Source organism: Propithecus coquereli, unplaced genomic scaffold (assembly GCF_000956105.1).
Source record: "Propithecus coquereli isolate 6110/MARCELLA unplaced genomic scaffold, Pcoq_1.0 Scaffold459, whole genome shotgun sequence".
NCBI lineage: Eukaryota > Metazoa > Chordata > Mammalia > Primates > Indriidae > Propithecus > Propithecus coquereli.
Window position 1 is genome coordinate 1184121 of NW_012150385.1, and position 9121 is coordinate 1193241.

Sequence of the window (9121 nt, forward strand, 5' to 3'; positions counted from 1 at the left end):
ATTTATGAAAGTATTACTCGTATCACTCTCAATTATTCTGTACATTTGGAATTAAAAGTTATGGAGCAAATGAAGGATTTGTTTCTCTTAGCTGTTAGAAACAAGCACAGGATATTATTTTATTTCCAGTGTTCAGACAGCAACCCATATGCCATAGGTTGGGTTCTTCTCCGAAAGTGGATTCTGAGATGGAGTTTCGAGTAAAGATGTTTATTGGGGTAAACCCCTGTAAAAGATAGGGGAGGCAGCAGGATTAGGCAGGGGAGAGGTCAACTCTGATGCAGACTGAGGATGCCTCAACCAACCAGAGGTCAGAGCTCTAGAGCAAAGATGGCCCAAGGGTGTCCCGCAGTGGATGAGAGCCTGGGCCTCTGCACCTCACCTCAGTCAGTCATTGGAGACAGGCTGCCCTGGGAAGAGCTAGGGGGCAATTCTGCAACTGGGGCAGAGGGAGCCCCAGACCCTGCTGGCCACTCGTCCCTTCTTGAGGTGATGGCGGTACACCTCCGGCCACATTCTGAAATTGCTGGGGTTTTCACGTTTTACACAGGAAGTTCCACATCTGTGGAGTTTCCACTTTCTAAATCCAAATAATATGTTTAGTGCTCAATTAACCAGCCCAGACTTTTAATAAAGTCCTACTCCAGTCTTGCTATAGGTGGTGGTGGTTGTTTGCTGGTTTCTTAGATTGTCACAAAAGCAAGTTTGACGTGAAACAATTAAATTTGGACCAATTTTTTAATTAAAATGATGATAAATAGATGAACAGTAAATTGCACAGGAACCAGGGAGGTAATGTAAATGAGCAACACGAAGAGAGTGTGAGACTGACCATGGGCCCTCCTGAGCTATCGCTGTTTTACTTGCTTTTGAGAGAAGCAAGAGTGCAAAGAAACGTTTCTCTCCTACTAGGCAGATAAGTGCACAGGTGCAGACATAGAGCCTCGCTATGGGGGGGGGCGTTAGGGAGCGGTGGGGATTGGGGTGAACTGGGGCACACACAACCTCTTCCAAGGGGGCCACGTCCCTCTGCAAACAAGCACGTCACAGCCATGTTGGAACAAGGGCCCAGAGTCTGTAGCTTTCTGATCTCTCATTAAGGAGCAGAAATCTATGTTTTTATGTGAAATCTACCTAGTTTTCAATGTAGTTTGAAGTTTTGTTTCAGCACATTTGAGGCCAAACGAAACACTCGTGGAAACTGGGTGGGACCTGAAGGCTGCTGCTTGATCTCTAGGAAAAGACATCCCAGCCAGGTGACAAGGTGACAAGTCGTCCTGCTCCAGTTGTGCCCCTCCCCCACGGGTGCAGACACACAGACTCATCCACTGAAAGTCACAGCAAAGTCCCACTGTTTCATCAGTGTCCAGAAGTTCCAAATATTGCTGGAGCGTCATCTGTGACAAGACAGCCTCCCTTATTAAAAACCACTGAACACTTACAAAGGGTGAATTTTATGGCATGTAAATTATACCTCAATTAAGCTGTCTTTTTTTTTTTAAGGCAAAAACATGCTCAAGATCTAACCCAAAACATCAGGACCTCAGGCTCCTTCCAACCCTGATCACGGCTCACACCTTTTCTTCCTCACGTGTCGCGGGGATTCGGCTGTGAGTTGAAACTGAGTTCCCATTAATTATTGATTTTGCTCCAGAGAATACTTGTTAAAGAAGAATTAATGCTATTGTTTTAGAACAAATACTGCCCAAATACTGTCTTTAGTAGGATTGTAATCAGCTTTACCCACTTTCCGTCTAATCTGATTGAAGCAGATTTTCTACAAAATCTTTTTTTTTATTTTGTTGCTATTAAAAGGTCGCCTGTTTGGATCTGCCTCCCAGTCTAAGTTCCTGGGATCAATTTATAATCATAAGTTCACAGATGACCTAACCAAGGATGGAATTGCTATACTTTTAATTAAAATAGAAAAGGAAGAGAGAGAGAGAGGGAGAGTGGGGGGGTGGATTTTCACATACAGCAGAATCAGGGGAGAATGTCGGGTCCTGCATTATTGAATCTATTCAGCCTATTTCCCGGCTGTGTTATAAGTCTGTTCATCATAATGCCTCCTGACCCTCTGCACTTACTCCATCATAATTATCCTTTAATACTCTTATAAATGAACTTTTAGCTTATCTTCCATTAATTCTCCAGAACAAGCAAAGCCATCTAAATAAAGTGTTTAACCCTTTCGTGGCCTCCTCTTTCTCAGGTCAGGTGGAGGGTTGCTAGATGGGGAATTTCATTATACTCCTGTATAGACGTGAATTTGAATCGGTCATCTGGCTCTCCTCCGAAGTGGAGATTCGCAGCAATTTGTGGAGTGAAGTGAGTAACCCAAGGCTGCTGGCACCAGGTGTGGGGAGTACACGGTCTGCATCTGCCTGCTGCCCAAGAGTGGGATTAGAAAGGCCCTGGGGCTGGAGGGGTGGCTGGGTCAGCATGGAGCACAGCCACATGGGCCCCGGGGACGCACTGTCTGCAATCACAGTGCACAGAGGTCGGGGCCTGCCCTTGTCTTCATAACACAGGGGACACTCCGATTTAGATGCCAGGCAGCTCGGTGGTGGTAGGACAAGAGCTCTGGACCAGGCCGACTCCAGGCTCAGATCCCCCTGCACCTTGGTAGCTGTGTGTCCCCTGGGCAACAAACTTGGCCGGCTTGGTCAGTTTCTTCATATGTAAAATGGAAATAGTTTTAGTATGTATCCCACAGGGTTGTGGTAAGGATTGAAGGAATCAAGGCAGGTGGCGCGCTCAGCACTATACCAGTAACATTCAGCCAGACGCGCAGGTGCCGGCTGACAGTGGTTCCCGCGAACACCTGCAAATGGGATTTTTGTCTGGCCTGGGAGCTCCCTTGGCAGCTGGGAGTACCAGACAGTGAGTGCCCCCAGAAACAGCCCTCTCAGCCATGAGGGCAGGGAAAGGCCTGAGGCTGCTCCGGCTGCCTGGCCACCAGGTGGGACGCCCCCTCAGGTGTGTTCTCAGTCTCCAGAGTCTCCAGGGCTGCCCCCTGGGATGAAGCCCTGGTCGTCTGAGGCAGTAACTTGAAGGATGGCGCTGGTATTGGCTCCTCCCCTTCCTGCCTCACGTCTCCCCTCCCTCACTATGATAGAATTTCCTGAGATCACCTAGAAACAGTTTTGTCCCAGTCACATATCCCCTTAGCACCAGAGTTGCTGGTGGCTCATATCCCCTGAGCCACTGTGAGTTACCTCCACTCTGTTTTCTTTTTCTTTTTTTTTTTTTTTGCCATGAAGAAATCTTCAATAGTCTTCAAAGTAGAAATTTTACAGTTAGCATTGATTCACCACACTTTACAGCAGATATTCCAAACAGGTTGAAGTAAATGTATTTTTAAAAATTCCCCATAAGGTTCTACAGAAAAGCCGGGTATGGTAGCTCATTCAGGGGGCTGAGGCAGGGGGATTGCTTGAGCCCAGGAGTTAGAGGCTGCAGTGAGCTGTGATTAATACCACTGCACTCCAGCCAGGTTGACACAGCAAGACTGTCTCAAAAAAAATTCGACAGAAAAATAAAGGCTAACATTTATAATTTAGAGGTCGGAAAACTTTTAAGCAAAATACAACAGGATAAAGGAAAAATGCCTGATTTGTCTAGATACATTAAGAGAGCAATACAAAAGAGTAATATGATAAAAACACTCAATTTGAGATTCTAGCCCAGACATCTCCCCTGAACAGGATACTCAATATTTCCACTTGTATATCTAACAGACATTTCCAAATTATCACGTTCCAAATGAAATACCCAGTCTACTTCCATGAATGTATAGTCGTGTATTGCTTAAAGATGGAGATAGGTTCTGAGAAATGTGTTAGGTGGTTTCGTCACTGTGCGAACATCAGAGTACACTTACACAAAGCTAGGTGATCTAGCCTATTGCACATCTAGGCTATATGGTACAGCCTACTGCTCCTAGGCTACACCTGTACAGTATGTTTCTGTCCTGAATCCTGTAGGCAACAGTAACACAATGGCAATTATTTGTGAATCTAGACATATATAAACATAGAAAAGGTAATGTGCTGCAGTACTACTTTATGATGGCTATGACATCACAAGGGGATAGGGATTTTTTGGCCCCGTTATAATCCCATGGGACTACTATCGTACATGTTGTCCATCACTGACTAAAACACCATCATGCAGCACATGACTCTACTCCTCTCTTGGCTCCTATCTTGGTTAATGTTCCTGCTCTTCCAGTTATTCAACCCAAAATACCCTAGAGTCATCCTTGATTCCTTTTTCTTGCTACCCCATCCAGGAAGTTGGCAAATCCTGCCAACTCCACCTTTAAAATATATACAGAATACAACCCTTCTCACCCCCTCCTCTGGTACTGTCCTGTTCCTAAATTGGGCCTGCGGTAGGCATTCAGTGGAGGGGAGATGACTGGCCCAGAGCTGCCGTCTCTTCTGGGAAATGAGGTCCAGAGCCCCAGCTCTGTGCACTGTGATTGCAGACAGTGCATCCCCGGGGCCCATGTGGCTGTGCTCCATGCTGACCCAGCCACCCCTCCAGCCCCAAGGCCTTTCTAATCCCACTCTTGGGCAGCAGGCAGATGCAGACTGTGTACTCCCCACACCTGGTGCCAGCTCTGAACAAGCAGAGTAGGCAGCCTAGTTTGCCTGCCTGAAACCTGAGTTTCTGAGTCTGCTCTGTCATACAGGCCAGCCACAGACCACCTGTCCCTGCTCAGGGGCTTGGGATTCCTCGTCTCCAGTCTTTTTATGGCTTTGTGGTCTGGTCCAAACTTGTTCCCAGATAAGTCATCGAGCTGACGGATGTCCAAAGTCACAGGAGGCCTGGCCGACTCACCCTACAGGACTGACCAAAGCCCCGATGTTAATTCAATCCTTTGTGTTCATTTCTGGGAGATGTCCTCCACAGATAGAAAAGGTCCACCCCAGCACAAGACCAGAATGGCCCAGTGACCTCCTCTGGGGCACCCTTGCACTCTATCTCTCCTGGATCCCAGCCCAGAGTCCAGGGCTCCAGTCTCTTTGTTTGGTTCAGTTTCCATGGGGCCCCATGGCCTCTATGACATCATGATGCAAATATCTTCTGTCTCCGATGACGATTTCTCCAAGGTTCCACCACAGTGGCTTGCCCACCACTCAGAAGGTAGCATTTTCCCACAGGTTCTGAGGTCTGGTTTGGCAGAAATACCAATTTATCCACTCCACCAGCTGTGTGTCCTTAGCAAGTCATTTAGATTCTCTTCATCTCTGTTTACTTCACATACAAAATGAAGAAAATAATACCTGTCTTATAGGTTTAGTAGATGTGAAGAACAAAGCACAGCTTTTAATATGATTAATTTGGAATTGTTGAAATCAGACATCTTTTTCAAAGACCAGGGAGTCTGAAGAATTAAAGAGGTAAGAAGAAAACAATTTTTTTTAAACAAAAAGGACAGGATCCTGAGAGTTCAATTAGAATACGGCATTTGTTCTCTCTTCCTTCCCTCCTTCCTTACACCCTCATTCAAACTTGCTTAAGCCAGCACCAGGACTAGGATGAGGCACTAGAGTGAAGCAGTAATCAAAACATACAACAGTTATAATAAAAGCAATAATTCTTAAGTAATTCTTAAAATTATTCTTAAAATCCTAAAATTCTTAAATAATTCTTAAAATCAAAATTAATACCAATAAATCCATGAGAAAGAAAATATCAACATTTTAAATAAATACAAGATTTGATTACTGTATTAAATCAAAAAGTGAGTGAGCATAGAAAGATTGAATTTTACACCTTGAGAACCTGTAATTCCAGGTAGACAGAATCGCAAATTCATCCTACTTGGTCGAACTCATGGTTCAGTGCTGCCCTCCACCACCTCACGCCTGTTGGGAGCTCAGGAACAAAGACGGGCTCAGTGGACAGCTTCTGGTTCCCTTGGACATTCCTTTGTTAGGGTATGTGTGTGAGGAAAGGAAGAGTTTTCAAATCAATATAGTGACACTGGGAGCTACAAACCAGACAACTCTCTGATGCTTCTTTCTCTTTCCCCATTCTTACCTTCTCAGGATTTGGCCCCTTTCTAGTAAGAGAAAGTTATGGGAGGAAAAAAGAAATGGCCTCTTCACTACTGATGCAGTTCTTGATCTTTTTCTATGGAGGACTCTTGTCTTAGTCCACTTTGTGCTGCTATAACAGAATACCTAAGACTGGGAAATTTACAAAAGACAGAAGTTTGTTTCTCACAGTTCTGCAGGCTGGGAAGTCTAAGATCAAGGCACTGGCAGATTCACTGTCTGGTGAGGGTCCAGTCTCTGCCTCCAAGATGGTGCCTCGAACACTGCATCCTCTGGAAGAGAAGAATGCTGTGGCCTCACATGGTGGAAGGTGGAAGGGCAGAAAGGGACAACCTCTATCAAGCCTTTTTATAAGGGAACCTCATCCCATTCACAAGGGGAGGAGCCCTCATCACCAAATCACCTCTTAAAGGCCCATCTCTTAATAGTATCACATTGGCCATTAAGTTTCAACACCCAAATTTTTAGGGAGACGTACTCAAACCATAGCAACTGTCAAAAAAAGGTCTCGATTCTTCATGCCTGGAGCGCAACCTAATGACGTCATGTCTCTGCTACCTCCATGGACTGCACGGACTTCACTTTGCGCCTTGCAAATCCGTGTGGCTGTGTTTGTGGTAGCTTGGGCCACTTGTGGCCGTCGCCACCTCAGCACCCCCTGGGCACAATGGCAGAAAGCAAGGAAGGACTCAGCAGGTGCACAAGAGGGACGCACAGCTGAGCGACCTGCAATGAATGGCAGGTTTTCTGTAGATGCCCATTGTCAGGTTGTGTGGGATGAGCCCCTGGGCCGCCTGGGGTGGGGCAGGCAAGGAGAAGCCCCGTACTGGACTTGGCCCCAGTGGATGGACAAGAAACTGCCAGTCATGCCGGCCACCCACACAATTTGCTTCTGCAACCCCCACTCCCTCCATCTCTTGGCAGAACTGCAAGGAGTTCCATGGAGAGCATCAGGAGCACTGGGTCAGGGCATCAAGGGCAGCTTGACTTCTATCCATGCTGGGTTCTGCTGTTACCCAGAGCACAACTAGAGAGACTGCCTGGACTTCCAGAACAAGGAGGTGAGCTTCAGAGAGTGACTTCACAGAAAGGGTTGCTTTGGAGGTTTGTCTTGCAGCAGACAACTTTCTGGGGTCCACGTGCTTCTCCATCTTTCAATGACATCTTGGGCCTGCATAAGCTGTAACCATAACTACTAAAGTAGGCTCTGCATCTAAAGTGAAGAAGGACTCTGACCAGTTAGCAGATGTAACCAAGGAGCAACCTGAAGTAGCAGCAAACCAGCAGAATCAGCCATCTGATCCTGAGGAGAAAGGTTCCCAGCCATCTCCCGCAGCTTAAAGCCAAAGTAGTGTACACTGCCAGAAGAGACAGAAGGAGCCATGTAAGAGAAGGGGTGTTTCTCAGTTCATACCCCCATGACTAAAGAAACAAAAGTCACTTACTAGTGGCCAAAGATGGAGGAGATAAAAAAGAGCCTACCCATGCAGTTGTGGAAGAATGGGTCTTAGATAAAGAGGAACCCCTTCTGGAAGAAAAGAGACAGGCCCAGGGTGATGCTGAAGAAGTGGCTCAGAGGAAGCAACTGGAGATTAAGGTTGAAGTCAAGGAAGAAAAACCTTCTGTGAGCAGAGCTGAGAGCCAGCCTGCTGAATTAGTAAGTAAGGAGAGAGAAGAGGAGAAGGTAAAGAAAATACAGGAAGACAAATCAGAAGGAGCAGCAGCAAAACGAGAGACCAAGAAAGTGCAGACCAATGAGCTAAAAGCAGAGAAGGCCTCTCAAAAAGCCACCAAGAAGACCAAAACTGTCCAGTGTAAAGTGATCCTCTTAGATGGCACCGAATATAGCTGTGATTGCTATATACAGCTGATAAGGGACAAGTATTATTTGACAAAGTGTGTGAATAGCTCAATCTCTTGGAGAAGAATCACTTTGGACTTATGTTTCAGGAAAACCCTGAGCAAATAAAAAGCTGGCTAGATCCCAGAAAAAAAAACAGACAACTGTAAAATCTTCCCTGGCTGTTCACTTTTAATGTGAACTTTTATCCTCCTGACACTTTTCAATTGACTGAAGATATCACCAGATGCTTGTGCCTTGGGCTCCAGCGGGACATTGCCTCTGGCCACCTGCCCTGCTCCATTGTGTTTCATGCGCTCCTGGGATGCTACACACTGCAGGTTGAACTTGGAGAGTGTGAACCAGAATTTCCTGGCAGCATTGACCTCAGTGAATACCAGTTTGCCCCCACCCAGACTAAGGAGCTGGAGGAGGTGGTGGCAGCGCTGTACAAAAACCATAGGGGCTTGTCTCCAGCACAAGCCAATTATCGGTTCACAGACAAGGCAAAGGGACTTCCCATATGGTGTTGTCCTACATGATGCCAAGGACTCTGAAGGTGTGGACATCAGGCTGGGAGTGTGTGCTGACAGCCTCCTTATTTACAAAGACAGGCTGGGACTTAATCATTTTGCTTGGAGAAAGATCTTGAAAATTTCCTATAAGCTTAGTAACTTCTACATTAGATTGACACCTGCAGAGATGGAACAGTTTGAGATTATCATTGAGTTCAAACTGCCAACCACTGGGCAGTGAAAAGACTGTGGAAAGTGTGCGTCACTGTCTACAGGCTTGAACAGCCACCAAAGGCCAAGTTGCTGACCTTGGGGTCCAAATTCTGCTACAGCCAAGCACAGATTCGCCAGGCAAGCACTCTTGTAGATAGGCCAGCACCACACTTTGAGCATGCTTCTAGTAAACAAGTCTCCAGAAATCTTGATGGAGCTCCAGTTGGAGTTGTGGACCAGTCTTATGAAGGATTCTCCTGTCTCTGTTGGGGAGATTTCAGCATATGGACCTGAAGTTGTCAGCATTGAAATGAAGTGGCCATTTCGTCATCTTCTAAGTTTCTCTTTGGCAGATAAGGATTCCGTGGTGCCCCATGGGCTCGAATAATCATCCCACTCTGTTTTCCAGCTTCACGTTTGGGTTGCATCCCTCCCATCCAGCCACCAATCGACCATCTTCAATCAAATCACCACCTGCAGGT

At 46.3% G+C, this 9121-nt stretch overlaps 1 pseudogene; it reads left to right on the top strand.

The window, feature by feature from the left end:
• Window positions 1-5051: 5051 nt before the first annotated feature.
• Window positions 5052-9027, top strand: LOC105818886 (annotated as a pseudogene).
• Window positions 9028-9121: the final 94 nt, after the last annotated feature.